The following is an 18,419-nucleotide window of genomic DNA, read 5'->3' on the forward strand; positions in this document are numbered from 1 at the left end:
CCCCCCAAAAGGTTGAACATCTATTTTACAAAGGAGGCAATGCAGAAAACCTAAACTGAGTGGTAGAGATGAATGAAAGCATATAAATAATAAACTAAAGTAATCATCTGGGCCCCTAGTGATTTGAACTTAACCTTTCAAATATAGGATACAATTCATGTCCTTTTTACTAAATTAGAGTTGGAGTTTTCGAAATACCAGCCATCATGACAAACCTTCCTGAGCCTGTTTTCACATGTATGACATGAAATATTGCCATAATTTGTAGATTTTCCTAAAATAACTATAAATCCTTTAAAGTGCTATATGCTGTAGATTTGTAGGAGATTATTAATCCAGTTTGTAGAAATGTTGAGTCTGAGATGTCTGTGGTACGTGTTAGAAATCAACGTTTGAGTTGGATATCCTTGCCTGGAGTCCAGGAAATATGTACTGGAGGGAGTTACAGATTTAGAATCATCAACATGGAAATGGTAATCAAAACCAAGGTGATAAATAGAAGTGCCCTGTCAGAGTGTGTGTTTACTACAAGGAGAAGAAAGGAGCACTACATATTTCAAATTTGATAGAGCATAAACCTTAGTGGGGACCCAGTATGTTTTAATCTAAAGTTGGAAAGGAATGCAGTGGACACTTTATGTAGGACCTGGACCTGGAGTGGTTTGCTAAGGAACTTAGGCTAGTAAATGGGAGTTGATGAAGGGTTTCAAGCAAGAGAGAATAGCATTTCAACTTTCATTAAGATCACTCTTGTGGAAGAGGAGAAGATGGATTATAAGTGGAAGTGAATGATGTCACAGATACTAATCAATTATTCTAATTCTTTAAGCATAAGATATTAAGGACCTAAATTAACATAAAGGCAGTGAGAATTAAGATGAGGATAAGATTGAAAAGAGATTTAAGAGACAGAGTCTTACATGATTTACGGTATTTGAGAGATGAAGGAAATAATTTCAGTATAAAGTTTTTTACTGAAATAATGGAGGTAATAGTGACAATTCAATTAAGAGAGGCAATACAAAATGAAGAATGAGTTTGGAGGCAAATTTTGGTTTTGAGCAAGATGATATTAAGATCTGAAGCCAAGAGAAGAATTTGGAATTGATTTGCCCACAAAGAGGCATTTAAACCCATAATGTGGATAAGATAACAAAATGTTAAACTCTGAAGCTACTGCCCTGGGAAAATCGAGGGCTTTGAGAAGACTTAAGAATGAAAGACCATAAAAGTAGAAGGAAAACCATAAAAGACTTTAGATATCTTCTATAAAGGAGAGAATATCAAGTATGAGATAGTGGCTGGCTGGCCACTATCTAGGTTCTGTGTAAGATACAAATTGGGGGAAAAATTGAGAAACCAAGTATTAACTAATATGGTAATTCAGGTATTCTTTAGGGTAACAACATTTTCAAATACAAGTTTATTGTTTACATAAACTTCTTTACAATTTCAATATCCTGCCTATCAATGAGGAAGGGCTATATTTTTATTACTTACAAGGTTTTAGATCATATTATTTAAGATATTGCTCATTTTAAATCCTCTTCAAACCACATTGTCTTATTCCTGCCCACCAGATGTTCAGTGTCCCATTCTATGAGCTCTAATAACTCTTGGTGCATACCACCTTCATCATACTTACAACAGTTCATTTTAATAATTGATTATATTATTTACTAACAAACTGCAATGTCTTTGAGAATAGGATTTCTTTTCTCTTTCCATGTATTCATCCCACTAAGCACCTGGCCTGGTTCAGAAGAATGTTTATTTAATGTGTCACTCTAATATCTACTATTCCCTTTTCTAAGTGTAGTCTTCCCTAACCTACCAGTCAACTAGACGTTTTAATTCCCTTGTCTCGCCTACATATTTTCCCTGTGATGCTTTCCAGGCTGTAAGTCTTCCCATCACTAATGATACAGCCACTAGTCTTCATGTTGTAGACCACTGACTAGGTAAACACCCTTCTTCCATTGAGTCCTGAAGGAAATTGGATGGAGCAGAAGCAAGCCATTTTATTACATCAACACTCACAATACCAATGATTGGACTGCAATTCAAATGTAAAACTCACTGCTAATACATGGAAGAGAACTACAATATAGGAGAAACTAGGTGGAAATTCTAGTAAACTTAAACGTTTCCTAGTAGCATATAAGGAGAGATGATAAGGGCCTTTAAAAGAAGAGTGGATTCACCCGTCCTTTGATTTTCATGTCTCTACCAGTGCACCTAACTCTTCAAATGTCTTTGTCCAGTAGAATACATTCTCTTTCTTTGGGAAAATATCTACCTTATTTATAGGAATATTTATAGGGTCTCTCCTGAATTCTGATTTCAGACCAATACCTAGAATTCACCTGCATATGCAATGACATGTTCCTCTACTCATTTAATAAATTCCTTGGAGATTTTAGGCTGTGGACAAGCAGTAAGTAGGATCTCAAGTTCTAGTCCAATTTTTCTACCAGCAAGAGTATGACTCACTGATTTTTTTGCTTGGTAAATAATTCACTCTCTCCAAAATATATTGTATTATTTTCCTATGAGACATCATAATCTAATTCATTTTTAAAGAAAGAATATTTTTCACATTGACAAAACTCTGGACATGACATCATAGAACAAGGAATATGAATGGCTTGTGGTCTACGTCTTCTCTTCACTAACATTTAATGCCTACTCTATTTATTGGCCAATTTTTTTAATCAAAATTGTTTCCAATTAAATTGTTTTGAATCAGAATCTTGCTATGATGTAGTCAGGTTGCCAAATCTGCCCTCTGAGAATGAATGAATGAATGAATGGGTTTTGTTTATATTAGATACATTTGATCACATTAAATAATCATAATCCTGCATCCACTGATCTTTTGTTTGGTTGCACATGACATTGGCAGATATAGAATTCACTTACTATAAGGCTTCTGTCTCTAATAAAACTGGCCTTAGCTCTTTATAGCCAACTAGTGGCCCAGTTCATGGATTCGTGCACATTGAAAGGAAAATAATTAGAAGAAATAATTTAATATTGCTATTTGCCCTTTCTCCCTCAGTGCCTGGGAGCTGGGCAGCGGCCCTGCTCCCCACTGCCAATGCTGGTCACAGTATGCAGGGTGATTGGCAGGGTGCCGGGCTGTGGCCCCACCTCCTGCTGCCACTGTCTGCAGGGTGATCCGCCCCCCCCCCCCCTCACCCGCCTTGGCCTGGCACCGCCCACTTACCTATTCCACCACCCCACCGCAGGCCTGCTCTCATTGGGGCCCATGAGGGCCCAGTAGCACCTCCACTGCTGCCCTCAGCCAGTACCGCACCACTGATGTCCACCATGTTCTGCACCGCCTCCTGGAGGTCAGCACACGTTATAGCAAGTGGTCAAACTCCCGGTCTCTGGGTCAAACTCCCACTCGAACTCCTGGTCAAGGGGACAATTTGCATATTAGGCTTTTATTATATAGTATGATATAATGGGAGAGGGCATTTACTATACTTGCAAACACACCTGCTGGGATTAAGTATTTAAAAAGAAGAGGCAGCTATAATTTTTTGCATGCTAATTTACCATGAAATGTTTTTCCAACCGTAAGAATACAAAAGCTTTATGTTTAATGTCTTAGTCCAGTATAGCAGATAATTTAAAAAATCATTATTAGGACCACAAGTATTCTTTTATTTTTTTTTACTTCAGTTATTTCTTACTGCATTTATTATGAATAGCACCAACTCTTAAATACAAGACAGAAACCTAGAATTTATCCTTGGCCCTTTGCTTTCCTTCCACCCATCTCAATTATTACATCAGTTTTCTTTTCTTTTCTTAATGTCTCAGCTGTTGGCCCATCCCACAGTACTTGTAATCATCATTCCTACCCTGATGATCTGTGGCAACAGCCACTTGGTTCACAAATGCTTCCTTTCTAGTAGGTACTTCATTCCAGGTGATCACAAACAATAATTTAAGAAACCCATAAGCCCATCTCTTTCTGTGGACTTCCAGTGTACCATTTTCACATGAAAAGCGATTCAACATTATCTGCTGGTAGAAAACACACGTAGTACCAAGCACTTAATCAGGTAGTTTTTAGTAAACAGTGGGAATCACTTTATGCATTTATTTTAATGGAGAGACATTTAATGCAGGAGTTGGGTATTTACAAACTTATTAGAAGGGCTAGAAAAACGAGTTTTAGCCTGAGTTTTACCCTATTTGCCACAACCTTTTTAAAAGCATCTAGTTATTTCTCTCCCCTCTGAGTTGCATATTTTAACATTTCAAAAATTGTGACACATCACTTCTGAAAGGTTGTTATTAAATTGATGGTGTCTTAGAGTCATGGAAATGGAGCATTTATCATCTAAGTCATTACTTAATATCCACATTATTCTCAGCAGGTGGCATTATTCTTGGTTTCTCTAGCAACCAGTTTGCTTATTTTCTACATCCCAGCCACAGCTCTAACCCCCTTAGTTTTAAAAGACCTGTTTCATCGGGCTTTTATCTTTCAACCTCAATTCTGCATTTATGTGAATGTAGAAATAAAAGAATAATTCTTTAAATATGCACCAACTACAGGGATATTTTTATTTTAATGCTGATGAAAGCATAAAGTTAAATTTAAACATGAGATATCAGATGACCATTGTTTATCTACAAGTCACACCTTATGAAAAGTTTCCTTTTCAAGACATACACAGAGAAGCCAGGTAAATCTGATTGTATTAGGTTTTGGGATTTTCTATTCTATTGTGAATTTTTTATGTTATGTTAATGGCTGTTTCCAATTAAAAAAACAATGGCAATATATAATATATCTAAAATTCTATTCAGATAATTAGGCAAGGGATATGAAGGAGACAAATACATGTAGTGAGGGAGGGTTACAAGGAAATACTACTCGATCATAATGTAGTGGAAGGAACCTGGAGACAAAAGAGTCAATCTCAGATCCTGACATTTCTAAAGGTAAGGAAGAGGACAAGTTATTTCCTGCTGGTATGAGAAATATACTTAATGTTGGTGAATACAGAAAGTAGCATATATCAGGGTGGGGCAGTTGTGAATAAGTGAAACACAGTTTACTCTTGTATTATTGTTCATTAGTTATGTATTATTTTCCATAAAAACAACTATAAACCTACTTTTGTCCCACCCTGTATTTGTTTGTAATACCTAAAATCCCTCTAATGTGCTTACACAGCATGCATTAAAAATCTGTAAACCATAAGAAGAGATAAAAGACGGAGAAATAAAATTTCTTTAAAACTTGCTTAACATTGTTTCATTAGTGAAGATAGGTGAAACCCACAACCTTCAAAAGACTAATATGGGACATCTCCTTTCTATGAAATTTATATCATGAAAGAATGATTGGTGTAGCTTTCCTATTGTGAGACAATTTGTTAAGGGAAACCTACCTTTCCTCCCCTACCTTTCCTCTGAGTTTTGAGCATCTGATCAATGCTTCTCTGTCTCTGTTTTTGTTAATCAGTTTATGTTGTTCATTATATTCCACAAATGAATGAGATCATGTGATATTTATCTTTCTCTGACTGGCATATTTCGCTTAGCATAATGCTCTCCAGGTCCATCCATGCTGTTGAGAATGGTAGGAGTTCCTTACTTTCTGCAGCATTGTAGTATTCCATTGTGTAGATGTACAATAGTTTTCTAATCCACTCATCTGCTGATGGGCACTTAGGCTGTTTCCAAATCTTAACTATTGTAAATTGTGCTGCTATGAACATACAGGTGCATATATCCTTTCTGATTGGTGTTTCTACTTTCTTGGGACATATTCCTAGAAGTGGGATCACTGGATCAAATGGGAGTTCCATTTTTAGTTTTTTGAGGAAATGCCATACTGTTCTCCACAGTGGCTGCACCAGTCTGCATTCCCACCAGCAGTGCAGGAGGGTTCCTTTTTCTCTGCATCCTCGCCAGCACTTGTCATTTGTTCATGATAGCCATTCTGACAAGTGTGAGATGGTACCTTATTGTCTTTTTGATTTGCATCTCTGGGATGATTAGTGACTTTGAGCATGTTTTCATATGTCTCTTGGCCTTCTGTAAGTTTCCTCATTTTTAAAGGAGGACAGCAATCTACTTATCTCACAGTGTTGTAAGGATTAAATGAGTTAATATATGTAAACCATTAAAACAGTAGATGGCATATAGTAAACACTGTGGACAGCACAAAGCACCCAGCAAATCTCTCTGGCTGGCAGTCCCATTCATTGATTCTTTTGGAGCCTCCCTCTCACCACTCTAACCCTCTGATAAGTTTGTTTACCTGAAACACAACATTAGCTATCATACTATAAACAGTGCTTCTATAAACAGTTGCTTAGTGAACTGTCTTCTCAGGGTCTTTTGATAGATTGTTTTGGTTGGGAGGGATAAGGGTACTGGACTGCTGGTCTACTTATGTTCTATTTCCTTTACCTTAGGAAAATCATGAGAAAACAGAAAAATCCCGATTCCGCATCCTGTTCAAAGTGCTTTTCATTATTATTTTGAATTTTTTCTCTTCTGTATCATTTTTTTATAATCACTTGAAACAATGATTAGAAATTTGTTTTACTCATTTAAAATGTTCATTTAAAAAAATAGACAAATCTTTGACATAACTCCATTTTATAAAGTGAGGTAGAATAACCAGAATTATAAAAATAACAGTGGGTGACTTGGTCATAGCAAATTATTCATGCAAATCAATAAAGGAAACATTAGAAAAACATTAAGCACAATGATAGCAAGCGATAACATTTTAACCTCTGTGCATGAATAGTAATTGACCTTGAGAATAAATGTGATATTGGATACTGAAAACCACTATGTGTGTAATAGAATCTTGTCATAGATTGAAAACATAGCTGCATTAGTTTGTAGCTTCCCTCATTGAGAGATGTTCTCTATATCTCCACCCTTTAAATTCTGGCTTGCCTTGTGACCTACTTCGACTCATTGTATGTGGCAGAAATGACATAGACACTGTGTGAGTTCCCAAAAATTAGTCTTTAAGAGGCTTTATGGCTTTTACTCTTGCCCTTGTGGAACATTGCCCTGAGATCTCTAAGGAAGACAGTCTATGCTATGGAAGGATGACAGGCCATGTGGAAGAGATATGAGGTGCCCCAGCCATCAGGCAGTGTTAAATACCAGACATGTTGACATGAGTAAACCCAAACAAAATCAAAAGACAAACAGCCCAACCAACTGATCTACATTAATAAAAGAGAAAGATGCCCACCAGCCAATCAGGAGTGAGTATGCAAATTAACCCAATAAAGATGGTGGGTTAATTTGCATATGCAGGCACCTAGCAGCCGGGGGCAGGGCGGGGAGTGTGTGTTGTCGCCATGGCGATGATGCAGGCATTCTGCACTGCCCCAGCAGCTCCGGGCCTCTGGGCAGCGTGGGAAGGCGGAAAGGCGGCTCTGGCCAGAGCAAAGGTGGTACCGGCCCATTGGAAGGAAGGCCCATTCTTACACGAATCTTCATGCATCGGGCCTCTAGTAGAATCATAAGAAATAATGTCATAATTGTCCTAACTAACAACACGTTGAGGTAGTTTGTTACACAGCAATAGTTAACCTAAAAAAGAAAAGACAATATTCTAGATTACCCTACTCTCATAATGTAAGTTTTAAATATACATTCTAGTATGTGGTAGAAATACAGTTTTAGATTCAGGACTAGGGAGTGAGTAGTCTTAGGTAAGTTACAACCTCTGTGGGCCAAATTTCTCATCTCTTCATAATTCCGTACTCAATCCATACCCTGAGCTCCTTCTGATCCCTTTTCTACCAGGAGTGACTGAATCATTCTCCCAGAGGGAGAAAACTGAAGTCAGCGCAAACAGCACTAACACTTCTCTGGCTAGGCATTCTACAAGAATCCAAACCTTCAAAGCCCTGCCAACCAGGGATCTTAATGAGAGTCCTAGGGTGTGGGAAGGCTGGAATTTCTGTACATATAAATAAAACATTTAATGGACATCAGAACATTGCCTTAAACAATAGGGAAACAGGGCCAATGTGTGTGGACTTAAAGTTAGTGGTAGTTCAAGAAGAGTATACTTTGGTCCTTAGGGCAAAATCATAATCTTTGGCCCTAGTGCTATAACAATCAGAAACCCTTTTATGTGACTCCCAATTCTGAGGGAGATATTCCTTAGAGATGATGGAATGAGTGGTTCTTTTAATATCTGTTTGTGACCTACATCATTTGATCATCCATTATACATTTTCCAATATGAGATACTATTTCTAGCTATAGAGTTAGCTGTCTGGTGAAGAGGCAGATTTTGAGATCAAATAATTTACAATATTGTACAAGTGTTATGCTAGAGGTGGACAGAATACTATGCAAACTCAGAGAAGAGATTAATAAACTCGGACTTTAAAGTAGAGCTTGCAAAAAATGTGGTATTTAAGATTATTCTTAAAGTTCAGTTATGACCTTGGTTAAGTGGAAAAAGGAATACAGAGCATCCAGCCTATCTGTCCTTGCTTGTGGGGGAGATTAATCAGGTTAAGTGTATTTGACATAAAAGAAAGTCAGGTGTGTGGATTCTATTATGATTTTAACTGTCAAACTAAGTATATTTTCAGATAGTATAGATTTCTGGCCTTAAAGCTTATTTAAATGTATTGGTCTAAGACTCATAAATCCTGTGGACTTTAGATAACATCAAAAGCTATTAAAATGTTAAATCTGAACATTGAATGTATAATATAGTATTTAATATATCTTTATACTTGCCATTGAAAGAGATCTAATATCTCTACCTTTGTAAATTATAGATATTCTTATGGTAGCTAAGCAGGTTCTAGGTATAAGCTGTGTAAGTAAATTCTTAAGTAGCATATTTAATATGTGGGTCTCAAAATAGCTAAACCAATTTTAATTTTGCTAATTGCCCTAACATCCCATCTTTGCCTAGATGTTTTGATTAAGGTAGCAGAAAAAAAGAAAAAAAATTTTTGAATGATGTCAGTTTATATCCACAGAAATTATGTAGTTATGGAAACTCATTCAGTATTTATAGTTTAAAGTAATTCTGGACATATCATATTTATCAACAATTTAAATATACTCAACTTCACAAAAAGAGGTTTTCAGATTTTAAAATTTTTATTATAAAACCCTCTTAAACTTTCTTTTTTTACTAGCACTCAGGGAGTTGGAAGTTTCATGAATAAAACTGGTACATGTTTTCAGATTCTCAGCCTTATATTGTCATGCCCATTAACAACTTCAGAGAGCTCGCTGACTTTTTTAAATTAAGTTTTCAGGACACTTTTTTTTTTGTATTAGTCAAACTGTCCCTCAAGCAGATCATCCAAATTGTTCATGCAAGTAAAAAATTGATTTGTGTTAGAGACCACACCTACATAAGAAACTTTTAACATACTTTGAATTGAACCTATTTTTAAGTTCAAGAAATGATTATGTTTCTTTTTTTCCAGTTATAGGATTTATAATCTGGATTGTATTTTTCTCTTCATCCACTGGTATTTTCTTTTTTATCTTTTCTACATTTCATCTTTCTCTGTCTTAGTACACACACAATAAAGTTAAAAAATTTAAATATCTTCTAAAACATGTATAATATATATAAATACATTAATTTAATAGAATGCACACAAAAAATCATATAGTAACAGATAAACTTGACTTAGAATCCTATATTCTAATTTTTATATTAGAAGACATTCTGTGTTAAATGTCAGTAGCCTCAAACCATTTTATATAGAAAGTTAACATCAAAAGCATCCTAAAACAAAAGATGTAGTATTTTATGTATGAGGAGATGAGAATTTGAAATCAAATTAATCCTAATATATGCTTATATAATATCTATAAATATCTATTTATAGCCATGTACATATTATGTATATATTTTCATATATATATATATCACCATATATATGTAATACACATATATGACTATATATAACCACAAATAGCTATATGATAACAGAAAGAAATGAAATGATCAGAGAAGAGGAGAGTGTCTAAAAATTCAGAAAATGTTAAAAATTATTAGCAGTGCATTGTTGGTAGCCTGGCTATATTTCAAAGCCCTTCTTGATGCTTTTCAACTCGAGTGAATGTAGTGCTATCTCTTTATACCTCCTTCTCAAATGAACATGTTGGATTTTGCATTTTCAAAATGAAGCACAGCTAAAATTTATGAAAAGCTGATGGAAAACTTTGTAGCACACTTTCATATATAAAGTGAGATGGTTACAGACTATTTAGAATACTTTAGTGTTAGACATCTAAGAACCCTCTTTCATCTTCCATCTTTTATTCTTTTTTTTTTTAATTTTTTTTTATTGAGGTATTATATGTGTACATATCTTACCATTACCACCCCCACCCCACACCCACACATGCCCTCCCCCCCCAGAGTTTTGCGTCCATTGTTTATGCTTATATGCATGCATACAAGTCCTTCGTTTGATTTCATAACTCCCCCACCTCTCCCTAACTTGCCCCCTGTAATTTGAAAGTCTGTTTGATGCTTTACTGTCTCTGTATCTATCTTTTTGTTCATCACTTTATAATGATCTTTACTATCCCTAAATGAGTGGGATCATTTGGTATTTTTCTTTCATTGACTGGCTTATTTCACTTAGCATAATGTTCTCCAATTCCATCCAGGTTGCTGCAAATGATGAGAATTCCTTCTTTTTTATGGCAGCATAGTATTCCATTGTGTAGATGTACCACAGTTTTCCGATCCAGTCATCTGCTGATGGGCACCTAGGCTGTTTCCAAATCTTAGCTATTGTAAATTGTGCTGCTATGAACATAGTGGTGCATATATCCTTTCTGATTGGTGTTTCTAGTTTCTTCGGATATATTCCCAGGAGTGGGATTACTGGGTCAAATGGGAGTTCCATTTTCAGTTTTTTGAGGAAACTCCATACTGTTCTCCACAGTGGCTGCACCAGTCTGCATTCCCACCAGCAGTGCACGAGGGTTCCTTTTTCTCCGCATCCTCGCCAACACTTGTCGTTTGTTGATTTGTTGATGATAGCCATTCTGACAGGTGTGAGATGGTACCTCATTGTTGTTTTGATTTGCATCTCTCGGATAATAAGTGACTTTGAACATGTTTTCATGTGTCTCTTGGCCTTCCTTCTGTCTTCTTTTGAATATATTCTGTTTAGGTCTGTTGCCCATTTTTTTATTGGATCATTTATCTTCCTCTTATTAAGTTGCATAAGCTGCCTGTAGATGTTGGAGATTAAACCTTTATCAGTGATAGCATTTGCAAATATGTTTTCCCATGCAGTGGGCTTTCTTGTTGTTTTGTTGATGGTTTCTTTTGCTGTAAAAAAGCTTTTTATTTTGATGTAGTCCCATTTGTTAATTTTCTCTTTAGCTTCCATTGCCCTAGGGGCAGTGTCAGTGAAGAAGTTCTTTTGGCATATGTCTGAGATTTTGTTGCCTGTGGATTCCTCTAGTATTTTTATGGTTTCCCGTCTTATGTTTAAGTCCTGTATCCATCTTGAGTTTATTTTTGTGTATGGTGTAAGTTGGTGATCTAGTTTCATTATTTTGCATGTATCTGTCCAGTTTTCCCAACACCATTTATTGAAGAGACTGTCTTGACTCCATTGTATGTTCATGCCTCCTTTGTCAAATATTAATTGAGCATAGTGGTTTGGGTCGATATCTGGGGACTCTATTCTGTTCCATTGATCAATATGTCTGTTCTTGTGCCAGTACCAGGCTGTTTTGAGAACAGTGGCTTTGTAATACAGCTTGAAATCTGGTATTGAGATTCCACCTACTTTATTCTTCTTTCTCAGGATTGCTGTGGCTATTAGGGGTCTTTTTTTATTCCAGATGAATTTTTGGAGAGTTCTTTCTAGGTCTGTGAAATATGCTGTTGGTATTTTGATGGGAAGTGCATTGAATCTGTAGATTGCTTTGGGTAGTATGGACATTTTAATGATGTTGATTCTACCAATCCATGAACATGGTATGTTCTTCCATCTGTTTACGTCTTCCTCTATCTCTTTTTTCAGTGTCCTGTAGTTTTCTGCGTATAGGTCTTTTACCTCCTTAGTTAAGTTTATTCCTAGGTATCTTAATTTTTTTGGTGCGATGGTAAATGGGATTGCTTTTTTAGTCTCTCTTTCTGTAAGTTCATTATTGGTGTATAGAAAAGCCATAGATTTCTTGGCGTTAATTTTGTATCCCGCTACATTGCCGAATTCATTTATTAAGCCTATTAGTTTTTTGATGGAATCTTTTGGGTTTTTTATGTACAATATCATGTCATCTGCAAATAAGGACAGCTTCACTTCTTCTTTTCCAATTTGGATGCCTCTTATTTCTTCTTCTTGCCTAATTGCGATAGCTAATACTTCCAGTACTAACAGGAGTGGTGAGGGTGGCATCCCTGTCTTGTTCCTGTTCTTAGGGGAAATGGTTTTAGTTTTTGCCCATTGAGTATGATGTTTGCTGTGGGTTTATCATATATAGCTTTTATTATGTTGAGGTATGATCCTTCTATTCCCACCTTGTTGAGAGTTTTTATCAAGAAAGGGTGTTGGATTTTGTCAAATGCTTTTTCTGCATCTATTGATATGACTATGTGATTTTTATCTCTCAGTTTGTTTATGTGATGTATCACGTTTATTGATTTGCGGATATTGTACCATCCTTGCATTCCTGGGATAAATCCTACTTGGTCATGGTGTATGATCTTTCTGATGTACTGCTGGAGCCGATTTGCTAGAATTTTGTTGAGGACTTTGGCATCTATGTTCATGAGGGATATTGGCCTGTAATTCTCTTTCATTGAGTTGTCTTTATCTGGTTTTGGTATTAGGGTGATGCTGGCTTCATAGAAGGAGCCTGGGAGTGTTCCTTCCTCTTGAATTTTTTGGAATAGTCTGAGGAGGATAGGTTTTAGTTCTTCCTTGAAAGTTTGGTAAAACTCTCCTGTGAAGCCATCTGGCCCCGGGCTTTTGTTTGCTGGAAGCTTTTTGATGACTGCTTCAATTTCTTCCATAGTTACTGGCATGTTGAGCTGCTTAGATTCTTCCTGATTGAGTTTTGGAAGGTTGTATTTTTCTAGGAATATGTCCATTTCCTCTAGGTTGTCCAGTTTGTTGGAATAGTGTTGTTTGTAGTATTTTGTAACAATCCTTTGTATTTCGTCGGGGTCTGTTGTTATTTCACCTCTTTCATTTCTGATTTTGTTTATTTGGGTCCTCTCTCTTTGCTTCTTGGTGAGCCTGGCTAGAGGTTCATCAATCTTCTTTATCCTTTCAAAGAACCAGCTCTTGGTTTTGTTGATCTTTTGTATTGTTTCTTTGGTCTCTATGTCGTTTATCTCCGCTCTGATCTTTATTATTTCTTTCCTTCTGCTTACACTGGGCTTATCTTGTTGCTCTCTCTCTAACTCTTTGAGTTGTTGGGTTAGGTAATTTATTACCATTGTTTCTTGTTTTTTGCAGTAGGCTTGTAGAGCTATGAACTTCCCTCTCAGGACTGCTTTCGCTGTGTCCCATAGATTTTGGATTGTTGTGTTTTCATTGTCATTTGTTGCCATGATGTTTTTTTATTTCTTCCTTGATGTCTTTGGTAACCCAGTCATGGTTTAATAGCATGCTGTTTAGTCTCCAAGTGTTTGATTTCTTTGGGTTGTTTTTATTGTAGTTGATTTCCAGTTTTATGCCACTGTGATCTGAGAAGATACTTGATATGATTTCTATCTTCTTGAATTTGGAGAGACTTTGCCTATGTCCTAACATATGGTCTATCTTTGAAAATGACCCATGTGCACTTGAGAAGAATGTATATTCTGTGGCTTTGGGGTGAAATGTTCTGAAGATGTCGATGAATTCCATCTGTTCTAGTGAGTCATTTAGGATTGATGTTTCTTTGCTGATTTTTTGTTTAGAGGATTTGTCCAATGGTGATAGTGGGGTATTGAAGTCTCCTACTATGATTGTATTGCTGTCAATCTCTCCTTTGATATCTTCCAGGAGTTTTTTAATGTATCTTGGTGCTCCTGTATTGGGTGCATATATGTTTACCAGAGTTATTTCTTCTTGTTGGATTTCTCCCTTTAGTATTATGAAGTGGCCTTCATTATCTCTTGTTATGTCCTTCACTTTGATATCTAATTTGTCAGATATAAGTATTGCTACCCCAGCTTTTTTTTCATTTCCATTCGCCTGGAAAACCTTTTTCCATCCGTTTACTCTCAGTCTGTGTGCATCCTTTTTTTTGAGGTGGGTTTCCTGTAGACAGCAGATATCTGGGTTTTGTTTTCTTATCCAGTCTGTTACCCTGTGTCTTTTGATTGGGGCATTCAATCCATTTACATTTAAAGTTATTATTGATAGGTACTTATTTGACGCCATTTTTATTCTATACCCCTGTGTTCCTTCTTTGCTTCCTATTTCTTTCTCTTTTTTTTTTTTTTTTTTTTTTTTTTTACAGCAGACCCTTTAGCATTTTTTTTTTTGCTGGTTTTGTGGTGATAAACTCCCTTAGTCCTTTTTTGTCTGTGAAGCTCCTGATTTTACCTTCAATTTTGATTGATAGCCTTGCTGGGTACAGTATTCTTGGATTTAGACCCTTCCTTTGCATGACTTGGTATATTTCATTCCATTCCCTTCTGGCCTGATGAGTTTCTGTTGAGAAATCAGTTGCTAGTCTGTTGGGGGTTCCTTTGTATGTAACTGTCTGTCTCTCTCTGGCTGCTTGTAAGATTCTTACTTTGTCGTTGGTGTTTGCCAACTTAATTATAATGTGCCTTGGCGTCGGTCTTTTGGGGTTCATTTTGCTTGGAACTCTGTGAGCTTCTTGGATTTGTGTGGGTTTTTTCTTCCCTATATCAGGGAAGTTTTCTGTTATTATTTCTTCAAACAGGTTTTCTATTCCTTGCTCAGTTTCCTTTCCTTCTGGCACCCCTATTATCCTGATGTTGTTTTGTTTTGTGTTGTCCCGAAGTTCCCTTAGGCTCTCCTCCATCTTTCTAATTTTTGTTTCTAGAAGCTGTTGTAATTGGGTATTTTTTTCCATCTTGTCTTCTAGCTCACTTATGCGGTCCTCTGCTTCGTCTAGTCTACTCTTGATGCTTTCTATTGAGTTCTTTACAGCAGCGATGTCATTTTTCATTTCTTCTTGGTTCTTCTTCATTTCTTCTTGGTTCTTACTCATATTGTCGAATTTGTCTTCCATCCTTTTCAGCCACTTTATGACCATTTCTCTGAATTCTTTCTCTGATAGGTTGTTTGCCTCTAAATCGTTTACTTCCTTTTCTGGTGATGCCTGCTTCTATTTCCGGGGGCTATTTCTTTGTCTCCTCATGGTCTCTCTTCTCCGGATGTCTGGTTATATAGATTTCTCTCTCTGGCGTTGATTTAAAGGTATAAAATACAACACAACCAGGCACAACAGACAAGGCACTGAACAGAATTGTATTCACGATATTAATAACCTCCAATAAAGGTAACCACCAGAGAAAGACAAATTAGGGAATAGGAGTGGAAGAGGGAGAGTAAAAAGAAAGAACAACAACGAAAAAAAAAACAAAGAGTGTGAATCTGAACTTGGGAAAAGAGCAGAAAGAAAGAAAAGAAAAAGAAAGAAAAGAAAAGAAAAAAAAAGTAAGAGAGACAAGAATGATACTAAGAGAGAAAAGGGGAACAAACTATATATATGGGGAGTAAACTCCACTAGAACAACCACTATTCCCAGCAAATTCCAGCGACACGAGCCTGGAGATTAATACAAACTGCAACAGCAGCTAATATCAAGTGAGGCAAGGGAAAGCAAAAGTGAAAAACAAACAAAAACAAAGCAAACAAAAGAACCAACCAAACCAACAAAAAGAATAATCAAAACAATCTCATAAAAAAGCATAAAAATTCAATCTAATCAACATTCAAGCAAACAACAACAAAAGGCCCGAGAGAAAAATAATTTTTTTAAGGTAGCGTAGAGAGAGGTTTGTATGGATTTGGAGCAGGGGGTTGGGAATTAGATATATAAGTAGGGTCCTGCTTTTTAAGCCAGCCGTGTCTTAATTTCTCGTATTTATTTTTTATTACACCAGAGACAATTAGCGTTTCAGCCCCTGGGTGGCAGTGTTTCTGAATTGACTTCCGGGCCTCTCTAGCTCTTTTTTTTTTTTTTTCTCTCTATGGCACTCACTACCGGTTTGTGGAGGTGTGCGCCTCAGAGCTGCCTCTCTGATGGTCACACGCAGCTCTGGTCCCCAGGTTCCGAAGAAACACCTTCCCCCTGCAGTCTTTCAGGGTTTCCACCTGGGTTTACCTCTGTATTGGGCTTAGCAATCAGAGTCGGAAAGAGCCCAAGTGTGCGGACCGTGGGTCTGTGCACCAGACTAAGGAGCCTGCACTCCTTTGAAAATTCTTAGTCTGACCCTCCTCGTCAGATTAAAATGAGTTGCTTTCAAGAGGTCACTTCTGTTAGCAGCTCAGAAGACCCCCCTCCTCATTCACGGATCACGGCAGTTCCAACTGCCGCCGATTTTTCTAGGCACAGACCTCCCGGCTCCTGCCGGTCCTGTGGCTGCCGCGCTTCCCTCACCCAGCGCTTCCCTCACCCACCGCGGGGATCAGAAACCGCAGCTTATTTCAGACGAAATCTGACCTTTCCGTGGTGCAGTGAAGAGTTTCTTTGAATCCGAATGTTTGCGCTGATAGGGGACCGGTGGTCTGGTGCTCCCAGCAGTTCAGTGTTTGCAGTTGTCGCAGAAAGTCAGGTTTCCACTAAAATCCTCCTTTCCTTGCAAGATGGCGAGGCGCCCGGTGAGCCTGCAGCTCCGGGAGGGGACCCAGCCCCTGTGGGTGCTGCGCGGTCAGAGGAACACTGCCCAGCACTCCCCCGCCTTCTCCTGGAGTTTAGCTGTCCCTTGGCTTGCCAACATACACTCCCTCTGTGAGCCTCTGCTGCTCCGACTCTCCGCTCCAGGAACAGACTCAAAACCCGACTCTATTCCGTCGCCATTTTCTATTTCTCCCCCCATCTTTTATTCTTAATACCTCTGGTCAAATCAGGCCTTCATTTATTTTATTTTTTATTTTTTTTTTTTTACTTTTTCTTTCTGGGAATTAAGCTTTTTTTTCTCCCAGATACAGTAAGCTTTTTTTTTTTCTCCCAGATACAGGCCAAAGCTCAATTTTACTTACTATGAACATTCACTTTATGAAGATTCTAAGTCATTGCTTATATATTTCATGTTATTTTGCATATATCTCCTACATCAGTAAACCAAGCAATACAGTTGGTAGAAAGAGATTAAAAAGAAAAAAGCCAAAATAAGAAGAAATTTTATTTTTGTTAAAATTTAAACTATTTTTAAATGCTTTTCTTTTTAACCAGAATCTCATTTGTACTCTGTATTAATTAGTTTGCAAATGTGATGGACATAAAACAATATATTATAGAAAAAGATTTTATTATGGTAGACAAAAATTACAGAAATTAGATATTTCCCAATTTTAAGATCATTGAATAATGGTTAGGTGAGGTGGAAGGAAAGCAACAATTTTAATTCTCCAAATATATTTTGATTTATTCTTGGGGACTGATCATGAAGATCTTACATTTCAGATAGAAAAAAAAAAAAATGCTCTCTAGGACCCCAGTCGGCTGTTCCTTTTAGAGAGGAAGTACTTTTTGTTTTAAGATATAGTCCTTCCTCAGTTTCAATGGAGGACTGAAAATACCCAAATCCTCAGATGTCCAAGCCCCTTGTATAAAATGGTGTCTGGATGTCACCTACATACATCCTCCCATATACTTTAAATCACCTCTAGTTTACTTATAATTCCTAATACAATACTGTGGAAATAGTTGTACTGTGTTGTTTAATGAATAAACAAGAGGAATAATTTTGTCCATCTTCTCTATAGACACAACCACCTTAGGTCTAACTACATAGTACCTATCAGAAACAATGTAGCATTTTAAAAAATATGTTTGATCCGCAGTAGGTTGATTCCACAAATGTGGAACCTGTAGATCTGGAGGGCCAATTGTACAAACATTTTGCTATTATAATATCATGGAGTGGCTCAAGCACTTTGTTTTTATTTATGGAGATGAAGTAGAAAACTCTGGATAGAGAAACAAAAGGCTAAAATGTCCTTCTTTCAGCTATATATTGTATAAATAAATTCTCTGTATAATAAGTGAATACCATACTATTTCTCCAGTCTAAACATTTAATATTTTCCAAAGAACATATATCTATAACAACAAAGCCAGACAGATATACACAATTACATGTCCTGAAAACTCTAATGCCACTTCAGGGAGATGAGCATTAAAATTATTGTCACTTGAAGATTTTCTTGATGACAACAGCCATTATTATTGTCAACAGCTGAAATGCAAAATGA

Source organism: Eptesicus fuscus, chromosome 4 (assembly GCF_027574615.1).
Source record: "Eptesicus fuscus isolate TK198812 chromosome 4, DD_ASM_mEF_20220401, whole genome shotgun sequence".
Lineage (NCBI taxonomy): Eukaryota > Metazoa > Chordata > Mammalia > Chiroptera > Vespertilionidae > Eptesicus > Eptesicus fuscus.